Genomic DNA, 11,802 nt, shown 5'->3' with positions numbered 1-11,802 from the left:
TGTGTTCAACACACACCGAAAAGGAAGCAGTTAGTCCATCACCTTCCCTTATCAACCCCATTCTCTCCCCATTTTAAGGAAAACTCTCATCTTGGAGCTCTTGCGATCGGAGGTTATGGGTTCGAGTCTTCTCACATCTATTTCCTTAACAATTTCACAACTTTCCAGATTCTGGAAGGTGGAGCTACAGACTTCTCACTTAATCTATTGTACAGAACAAGCAACGTCCATAAGGAGCGTTTAATTTTATTTTAACAATTCATTTTGCACCCTCACTTGAAAGGCACTGGCTACTCCATGTATCTACTCACAATTATTTCGCTGTGAGACAGCTGTCTGTATCAGTGATTAAATAATTTACCGAGTGACAGCACATGCTTTCCCTGGCGGATAACAATTTATAGCTCTCTTTTCCAACCTCTACCTTTCTCTACAGTTTTTGCCCTCTACAGCCCCCTGTAGTACCATGGAAGTTATTGCCTGTTGTCCCATTATTCTGCCGCTTTCTTGGCAGTGTTTTCCCTTTATTGCTTCCCTCACAGGTTCTACGAAGAACCTCCTGATTTCTCACCTTATCAGTCCATAAAATCATCAAAATTCTTCTGTAGTACCGCATCTCAAATGCTTTGGTTTAGTTCTGGTCACGTTTTCACACAGTTCATGTCCCATTATCATACAGTGATGTGATGAAAGTCATGGGATAGCGATATGCGCAAGTACAGATGGCGGCAGTATCGCCCACACAAGGTATAAAAGACCAGTGCATTGACGGAGCAGTAATATGTACTCAGGTGATTCATAAGGTTTCCCGCGTGATTATGGCCGCACGACGCGAATTAACAGACTCTGAAAGTGTAATAGTAGTTGGAGCTGGTGACATAGGACATTTCATTTCGGAAATGGTTACGAAATTCAATATTCCGAGATCCACAGTCAAGAGTGTACCTGGAATACCAAATTTCAGTCATTACCTCCCACCACGGACAACGCAGTGGCCGACCGAGAGCAGCTGTGTTTATGTTGAGTAGTCAGTGCTAACACGCAAACAATAGTGCTTGAAATCAATGTGGCACGAACGACGAACGTATTCATTAACAATGCAATTTGGCATTAATGTGCCACAGCAGCTGACGACCCATTCGAGTGCCTTTGCTGACAGCACGACATCGTTTGCAGCGCCTCTTCTGGGTTCTTGACCACATCGGTTGGACCGTAAACAACTGGAAAACCGTGACGAGGAGCCAGGCCAGGTGAGTGCCGATTTCTGTTGGTAACAGCTGACGGTAGAACTGAGGTGTGGCGCATACCCCATGAAGTCATGAATTCAAGGTATCATCAAGGCACTGTGGAAGATGGTGGTCGCTCCATAATGGTGTGCGTTATGTTTACATGAAATAGATTGGGTCCTCTGGTCCAATCAGCGGGTCACAGGCATTCGCGATTGGTCTGAAGAAAACTGCACCGCATAGAGGCGGCGAGGTGATAGCGTCTCTGACTGGCTCTCAGTAGGTGCTCCATCACTGCTCAGTTTTGTTCAGAAAGTCTTGTGGACTCATAAACAATGGAGTACTGACATCGTTTCCAGCCTTCGCCTCCAGACTATTAAATTGATGTTTAGCGTATGTAGAATCCCGATGAGACGTCCCAGCTGTCCCATCAGCAGGACGAGGATTGTTCAAATGTGTGTGAAATCTTATGGGACTTAACTGCTTAAGTCATCAGTCCCTAAGCTTACACACTACTTAACCTAAATTATCCTAAGGACAAACACCAACACTCATGCCTGAGGGAGGACTCGAACCTCCGCCGGGACCAGCCGCACGGTCCATGACTGCAGCGCCCCAGACTGCTCAGCTAATCCCGCGCAGCACATTAGCAGGAGAAAGTGGTTATTTACGATTTCACTGTGATTGACACATTACGCCAGATAATCATCACTGAAAACTACAAGAATAAAATAAGTCACTGACTGCGTGAGGACGCTGTTGGCATATGTGTATGCATGTTGAACTCGCTATTCTGGATATTCAAAAAATGGTTCGAATGGCTCTGAGCACTTCTAAGGCCATCAGTCCCCTAGAACGTAGAACTACTTAAACCTAACTAACCTAAGGACATCACACACATCCATGCCCGAGGCAGGATTCGAACCTGCGACCGTAGCAGTCCCACGGTTCCAGACTGTAGCGCCTAGAACCGCTCTGCCACCTCGGCTGCAGTTCTTGTTATTGTTGCATCTGAAATCAATTAGTATCATCTAACAAAACCAAAGTCTGAGCCCTCAGTGACGAAAGTAATACCTTTGATACAACATACAGCTACACACAGTTTGCATGTCAGCAACGGCAAAGGCATCCTTCCCAGGATGGTAACGGGAAACCTATTGGATCCAGTGTTGGTTTCGGAAAAATAACACTAGTAACGTGAAACTGGCAGTCAGCGAGAGATCCACTGCTGTAACAATCCGATGCTACCTGTGCTCCAGCGGACATCACACACATCCATGCCCGAGGCAGGATTCGAACCTGCGACTGTAGCAGTCGCGCGGTTCCGGATTGAAGCGCCTAGAATCGCTCGGTCACTGCGGCCGGCTATGTGTGATGACCTCAGATGATAAGTCCATTGTGCTTAGATCCATTTCTGAACTACCTGCATATGTAACTTGCCATGAACAGTGAAGATACACAGAGTAATTCCGAGATGATTTTACTAATTTTCATGGATTATGAAGAAGGTTAAATGCAGCAATTTTAAGACAATGGATTCTAATCCGTAAACGTCCGAATCGAAAGTTATAACAAGACGTCGTTCTGATAGCTCTGTCAGTAGAACGTTGATTACCGTATTTCCGGAGGTAGTAGTATGAACCAAACAAACCAAAAAAAAAAAAAAAAAAACACTTTCGTAAACACGGGCACTAAATGCATATCTTAAGAGCTATGAGAACTTGTTGTGTAGAAGAGATATGCTTCACAAAGATGAACAAGTGCTCGTAACTCGTAAAGTATGTGCTTTAAAGCCCATCGCTACCGCGCATTTATTGTCCTGATGCATAATACTACTTCTCAAAACTTGGAAAGCAAATGGATAGCAACGGAAGAAGCTCACTGTCAGAGGTATCATAACAATTGTCGCTTATACCTTTCGACTCAGTCGTTTCCAGACCAGGTTCCCTTTCGTCAGATCAATACAGTTACCGTTTTCCACCATCCCGGACTGTATGTAACATCATCACGGAATCGCCCCGTATAATAACACAGATTGTATTGAGCAGCAAGAAACGCATTTAAGAATTTAATGTATGCAAGCTATACAATCAATCACGTTGTTAACGGATGCATCGGATGACAGATGTGTGTTAATAATTTCAATTTGAGGGTATGGAAGAATTTGGTGGACACTGCACGTCGCAATGCACAACTGCCGGTTGAAAATAGTAGTCAGCATTTTGAGATCTGTTGTATATCAGTAGACAATGGTATGTATGAAACCAACATGCCATGTGTACGCATAGAACTACGATCAGATTTAAGCATATTCATATATCCTGCTGTGTGGAAAACTTTATAATATATCTACATAACATGTGAAAGTCATATTTATTGATTTCTTTCCCCTACAAAACTCCATTAATGTCAATGTAATAGCACCAAGCCAGGTGGCGCAGTGGTTGGCACACTGGAGTCGCAGTCGGGAGGAACCGGTGTCTGGCAGTCCAGATTTAGGTTATCCGTGAGTTCCCTAAATCACTTCAGACAAATGCCGAGATGCTTCCTTTGAAAGGGCATGACCGATTTTTTTCCCCTTCCTTAGTCAAATCCGAGCTTGGGCTCCATCTTTAATGATGTCGATACCGACGAGACGTTAATCCATAATCTTTCTTTTTTTCCCAGTCTAATAGTGTATTCAACTTCACTTCTGGGTGGACGAAATATCCTCTTCACAGGGCTGTCATGGTAATGGAATGGTCCCAAAGTACTGAAGAAAAACAAAGAATGGACAAGACTCTACTAAATAATATATGTCGCAATTCTGTCTTCATGAGATTGTGGAAAGATGAATATTGTTATGTCATTGCGTACTCATCCCGATAAAGTACACTTTCATAATGTAATGTATTTTCAAAAATAATACTGCGCCTAAGTACCAGCGACAACAGTGGATATTCTCATGTATTGATGATGTGAAATACAGGAAATTCCTTGACGCTCTGCGGTCATCAGAAGGTGTAAAGTCGTATACTGCATACTGCAGAGCCAGAGAAACTGGTACACTTGTCTAATATCGTATACGGCCCCTCTAGCACGCAGAAGTGCCGCAACAAGACGTGGCATGAACTTGACTAATGTCTGAAGTAGTGTCGGAGGGAACTGACACCATAAAACCTGCAGGATGTCCATAAATCAGTAAGCGAACGATGGTACGGAGATCTCTTCTGAACACCACGTTTCAAAGCATCCCAGATATGCTTAACAACGCCCATGTTTGGGCAGTTTGGCTGCCAGCGGAAGTGTTTAAACTCAGACGAGTGTTGCTGGAGACACTCTGGACATGTTGAAATTCGCATTGTCCTGCTGGAATGGTCCAAGTCCACCTGAATGCACAATGGACCTGAATGGATGCAGTTTTCAGACAGGATTTTTACGTATTTATTACCAGTCAGAGTCGTATCTAGACGTATCAAAGGTCCCATATCACTCCTATTGCGCACACCCCACACCATCACAGAGCCTCCATCAGTTTGAACAGTCCCCTGCTGACATGCAGGGTCCCTGGATTAATGAAGTTGCCTCCATACCCGTACATGACCATCCGCTCGATACAATTTGAAACGCGATTCGTTCGACCAGGTAACATGTTTCCAGTCATCAATAGCCCAATGACGGTGCTGACGGGCTCAGACGAGGCGTAAAGCTTTGTGTGGTGAAGTCATGAATGGTACATGAGTGGGCCTTCGGCTCCGAATGCCCATATCGATGATGTTTCGTTGAATGGTTCGCACGCTGACACTTGTTTACAGCCCAGCACCAACTTGATGGAACACTGCTCGCCGCATCAGCCACTGCAGGAAATACCGATGATACGAACGAAATCTTACCAGTCATTTCAGAGCCCAGGAAAAGACGCATTATCTAATACTAATAATAGAGATGTTAGTCAGAAAACCTCACTAATCAGCAAGCAAAACATTCTCGTGTAGGTGTGCTGAAATGCGACGCCGTTCTTGTGGGTATAAAGCAAAGTTAATGAGAGATTAATGTTTTTAGATGTATTTTAATGTTCATTGATACTTATTACAATTTCGTTTGGTCCTTAAGCAGTATATCTATGACGACTCTAGCTCACTTGGTTTTCTTTTGTGACCTCACAAGCCTCACCTCTGTTTAGGAGACGTTGCTTTCGTGGGAAAGAGGAAATTGCACTATTGGCTGATGGGAATCTTTTTTTTTCAATTTTGACATCAAACAGCCAGCTCAGTGCCGAAAAGTTCAAAGTCCTGGTGGTGGGAATAACTTTCATTAAAGCGAAATAGCCAGTGATAACACAGAGTTTCTTTTATCTAAAACTAAATAGGCCAGTCAGTATATATAGGTCGCCCTGTTCAAAGTTGTCTGTATTTTTTTATATATTCAAAAGTATTCCACTAACGTACCATATTTTTAAAAATAGTAAGCTCCTAAGCTTCTTCAGCTGAATTTTGAGCTATGTTCAAAGGATTTCTCTCAAAGAATGTTGGCAACATCAAAAATATGTGCATTCAAAATTCTGCTTCATTAGTATATTGCATCATCAGTAACAGCAACAACAGTTACATTCTGGTACAACTTACAGTACTTTCTACAATAAAAATACGTAAGTTTCTACAGTTCTGCTTCATCAGCAAGTTTATATTTGTATTGTGGTTCATCTCATTGTCTCCCGGTAATGGTGAGTTGAAACAGACATTTACAGTGTAATGTATTACAAGAAGTGATGGGGAAAAGACTTAGATACAAATTATATCGTAACAGAACGGTGCATCACTTTATATTTTTACGTTTATTATATTTTTACGCGTAAAATAAAGTGAGAGGTAACTTCGACTTGCATCACAAGTCTTGCGACAGTTTATCCTGTCACGCAATGGAAACTTACAAATTTAATATACTTCCTCCTTTAGCACTTTTTAGAATATCGTGTATTGTAAAGATTACATTATTAAAATTAGACTGAATATTAGCGATGTCTCCCCTAGCTAAGCAAGTTTTGATACTGTGTGTACCCTAAGACCGAAATTCCAATGTACTGCATTGTTTTGGCAACACTCTACAATGTGAACACAAATACATCTGCTCAGCTCTCACCTTCTGTGACGATGAGCTTACCATACTAGTACTATAATTTCGCGAAAATGTTCTGCTTTATTTTAAAACGAGTATGATCGAATGTTCTCATACGCAACTTCCAATTCTGCAATTGAGTCCTTAGCTCTATTATACACAGCCATTGTGAATTTCAAGAAACAATCGATGCTTATCGAAGTTCCTCTTCAGTAGATATAAGTTCGTCATCGTGTTAATTATCGCCTACCGCTTTCACAGCTAAAAAGAAGTCTAGTCTCTCTCTCAATTTATTCATATTAGGATTTGTTGGACAATATTTTTCAATCAAGAACATTACCTGCCTCATCATAATGATCGTCTTCTCTCCCCCTCCTCCACCTCGTCCTCTTCACCATTATACTCATCATAATCGTCTCTTCATCATCATCATCATCATCATCATCATCATCTTCGTCTTAATCAACCTCCTCTTCTTCTTCTTCCCACCTACCTCCACCTTTTGCTGTCATACACATATTGTATTCTGTGGCTTTAATGTCTTTGTCTTGGTGTGACTTCTTCTTTCAGAACAGCTGTCCCAATTTAGCAGGAGTGGAGAAGAGGACTTAAATATTTTTTGGAACACTGGATCAGCTGTAGCTTGCCTTTTTCCAGCAACCTCAGTTTCCTGTGGAAATTTCGTCGAGATCTCAACGAAACTTGGTGAGATATTTTGTATCCAGGATTAGGGTCAGCAGTTGAGTCTAATCTTGCTTTAATATCTGTATTAACTAATGCTAAATATTGTTTTACATATGGAGTCATGGTGGTTCGAAACAGTTCTTAAGGGAAGTTGAAGTACATGCTTCTTCAATCGTCCCTTCAAAAACGTTGTTGCTTCACATGTATGCACATTTGTTTCTTATCTTAGGTTCGATTCATTTTCACTGCTCAAACTGGTTTGCAGTTTATTGTAAGGTATTTTAAACCCTTCAGCAGCCTTTCTAATTGATAAACCTTAACAACAACTACTTTTACTTGTTTCAGATCTGCCACTGTATAGTTACCTTCGTCTCAGTTTGTTATAAAATGTTTATAAATTTTAAACAAATGTTTATGTATTCCCCCAAATGCACGCTTTTATTCAATAATTAAAAAGGATAATGTGCTTAAAACTCTTAAGAAAAAACAATGCGATGAAAAGCGGGGTTTAACTACAACCCATGTAATCATTAGTATGTCAGCATTCACATAAAAAACAAAAACTGTCAAACTGACCTACAGAGAATGTGCAGGCTGTACTCAAAAATGTCAATAATGGCCAGTTCACAAAGTGATCATCATCACCCCACAGTGTGGTATGAGGTAACTATGGTTAATTTACAGCGTGATCATCATATCCCCTGGATACTATTTGGTGGGGCAATGATGGCCAACTGATTGTCGAGACCCCACAGTCGTAGTGACTACCATTACTCAAACTGCATGAGGATACTGTCGGGATAATGATGGTTAGCTGACATGGTGACTGCCATTACTCAGATTATAGTGAACACCACAGGACAGATGGCATATAAAATGGATAAAATTTAGGTAATCAAGGTAATTTGACACGATGACTGCTGTTACTCCAAACATAGTGACCACAATTATGCCGAAGTTATAATAAATAGATGCTACTAGAGTAATGACGTTCAATTGTCTACGTGGATAATCCGCAGATCACATTTAAGTGCCTGGCAGACGGCTCACCAAACCACCTTCACAATAATTTTCTATTATTCCAATCTCGAAGAGAGCGCGGAAAACACGAACACCTGCATTTCTCCATGAGAGCTCTGATTTCCCTTATTTTATTATTATGATCGTTTCTCGCTATGTAGGCTGGTACCAACAAAATATTTTCACATGCGGAGGAGAAAGCTGATGATTGAAATTTCGTGAGAAAATCACGCAGCAACGAGAAATTCCTTTGTTTTAATGATGTACACCCCAAATCCTGTACCACGTCCGTGACAACTTCATCCCTATTCCTCGATAATAGAAAATGTGCTGCATTTCTTTGAACTTTCTCGATGTACTTCGTTAACCCCATCTGGGAAGGATCCCATACCACGCAGCAGTACTCCAAAAGAGGAAAGACACGTGTTGTGTAGGCAGTCTCTTCAGTAGATCTGTTGCCATGTTCTGTTATGCCGACAAAACGCAGTGTTCGACTCGCCCTCCCCACAGCGTTTTCTATGCGTTCTTTCCATTTAAGTTATTTTTAATTGTATTTCCAAAGTATTTAGTTTAATTTACAGTCTTTAGGTTTGATTGATTCTTCATGTAACCGAGGTTTAACGGATTTCTCTTAGCACTCGCGTGGATGACCTCACACTTTTCATTATTTAGGATCAATCGCCAATTTTCGTACCATACAGATATATTTTGTAGGTTGTTTTACAATTTGTTTTTATCTTCTGATGACTTTACCAAGCAGTAAATGACAAAGTCATCTGCAAACAACCTAAGACTGCTGCTCAGATCGTCTCCTAAATCGTTTATATAGATGAGGAACAGCAAAGGGCCTATGGGACTACCTTGGAGAACGGCGGAGATCATTTCCTTTTTACTCGATGACTTTCTGTCAGTTATTTCGAACTGTGGCCTGTGTGACAGGAAATTACGATTCTAGTCGCATAACTAGACGATATTCCATAAGCACACAATCTGCTTACAAGCCGTGACAGCCATTTCCCTCAGTCATTAAAACTTGGTTTCTGTGAAGGACCACGGTCTCTAAATTATCGAAAAATACTCGAAAAAATTGAATCTGAGTTATTATATATACAATATTATGTATGTAAAATTTCAGCCTACAATACGCCATGTTATCTTTCAGAAATCCCTCGATCACAATTATCATCATAACTTCAGATGCATGGTGGATACTGCTGACCATCGTTAGAATGAATTATGGTGGATATTATAGGTGTAATGCTAGACATTTGACATAGTGACAGCCATTACCCCAATCATGCTGACTACCATTATCACAAATGCTTCGTGGCTACTACTGGGGTAATGAGGCTCTGTTGATATACTGACTACCATTACTCCAGTCATGGTGGCCATAATTCTACCGGATGGTCAGTAACAGATAATGGAGAATGTCCAGCAATGAAACACTGTATCTGAAAGACTGTACTTCTAAGTACTGTGGTATACATGACATACTTATCGATATAGACGCACTTCTTTCCATCGAACTGTGTAATACAACAAGATAAAACTATTTTTTAAATTAATAAAGAAAGTATTGTCAGGGGAAATCATGTATTGAGCATCCAAAAGTGGCACACTCAATGACTACCTTTGAACATATTTCAACTATACTTGAAAATCTTGAATACGAGGTAAGATATGCACAAGATAATATATTTGGAAAACAATCACTGTCTTCAAGAATTTGATAGTCAATTTGGTAGTGTATTCATACATCTCGGGCAATCATTCACTCCTGCAGAACGGTTCTCACACCTTGCGACTTTCATCTATTTGGCCGAATGAAAGATGCACGGCGCAGGAGGCATTATGTGGATGCTGAGGAGGTTACAGATTCAGCAAGATATTGACTTCGACATCGACCAGAAGCGAGATACCAATAGTATACACGTGGCGCCCGAGTAAAGTAGCCGAAGGCTATCGCATTAATTCTCGAATCAGAAATATACAAATTTACAGTAGCCATACACATAAATAAATGTGTACATATATATACACAAATTGTATTTATATTACATGTGACCAGTACTTTGCAACCTCCAAGGCGCTTGGAGTGCCTTGCAGGAGATCAATCTTCGTGCAGGATGTAGGACACAAAAGGCACTGGAGCATGTGGCTTGTGGTTTGTTCTTGTTCACAATCACAGGACGTATCTTCTGTTTTGAAGCCCCATCTCTTCAGGTTGTCTCTGGATTGTCCAACTCCTGATCGTAATCTATTTAAATATTTCCACACCAGCCAGCTGTCGTTGTGTCCATGTGGTAGTTCTTCAGCTTCTGGCGTCTGCAGGTGAGACGTCGACTTCTTCCACAACTCCAGCCTTGCCTTCTCTGGTGAAATGGTGAGCTTCTCGGATGTTTTCAGGACGCTCTTTCGCGATCTCAGCCGTTGCTGTGGTGGATTATGCCCGTGCAGTGGATGGGCGCTGTCCTGTTCCATTTTCAGTCTCTCCTTGTTGGCAGCCACTGTTCTGCGTATCCATGGTGGCGCTATTCCAGCCAGGCAGTAGAGCTTATCAGTTGGGGTAGGTCTTAAGCAACCTGTGATCAACTTGCAGGTTTCGTTGAGAGCAATGTCTACTTGTCTGGCATGAGATGACCTGTACGAGACTGGAGAAGCATAATCAGCAGTAGAAAAGCACAGTGCCATTGCAGAACAGCGAATAGTTTGTGGATGTGATCCCCACTGTGTCCCGCTAGTTTGCGAATTAGGTTGTTTCGAGCGGAGATTTTCATTTTGATGTTCTTGCAGTGAGTTTTGAATGTCAGAGTTCTATCGAGAGTGACTCCCAAGTATTTAGGTGCGTGATGATGCTGGAGTTGGATGCCTGACCGTGCAATATGTAGCTCACGATTAGCTTCCCTGTTCCTTAAATGAAAGGCACACACTTGTGTCTTCGAAGGGTTTGGTCTGAGTTGGTTCCGATTGTGGTAGTTTGACACTGTTCTAAGTGCTGTTGTCAGGTTTCTTTTCACTCTTTCAAAGCATGAACTCTGCGTAGCCAGAGCTAGGTCATCTGCATATAAGAATCTCCTTGCGCCTGGGGTCAATGGCTGGTAGTTGGTATAGATGTTGAAGAGGAGCCAAGACGCTTCCCTGAGGTAGACCATTTTTCTGCGCTCTCCAGCGACTGCGTTGTCCTTGAAATTCAACAAAATACCTGCGGTTTTGGAGGAGGGTGCTGAGTAGTCTAACGAGGTGGGCATTGTTGATCATATTGTATAGTACCCTGGGCGTCAGGTTTCTCTGGCGGCTGATCCTTTCACACCAGACATATGATCTTGGTCCTTTTCAGGACCACAGTTGACCATCATATCGATGAAACATCGCATTAATAGGAGTTTACATTGAAAAGTAGTGTTTTGTAACCTGGCCGTGCGGTTCTAAGCGCGTCAGTTTGGAACCGCGTGACCGCTACGGTCGCAGGTTCGAATCCTGCCTCGGGCATGGATGTGTGTGATGTCCTTAGGTTAGTTGGGTTTACGTAGTTCTAAGTTCTAGGGGACTGATGACCTCAGTAGTTAAGTCCCATAGTGCTCAGAGCCATTTTTGTTTTGTAACCAAAAATGTGTGGTTTAATATATACGTTGCGTTACTTACTGAACGCTCCTCGCAGCTCCAGAAACACCGTAAAGGAGGCACCTGAGATACTTGCGAGACTAATTCAGTATGTGGCTAACCTAGTTTGTAGTGAAATCTCATTCATATCCAATTACAGATTTACCGATGTAGG

The sequence above is a fragment of the Schistocerca americana genome, chromosome 8 (genome assembly GCF_021461395.2).
Source record: "Schistocerca americana isolate TAMUIC-IGC-003095 chromosome 8, iqSchAmer2.1, whole genome shotgun sequence".
In the NCBI taxonomy this organism is placed as follows: domain Eukaryota; kingdom Metazoa; phylum Arthropoda; class Insecta; order Orthoptera; family Acrididae; genus Schistocerca; species Schistocerca americana.
Note: the sequence above shows the minus strand (reverse complement) of the source record.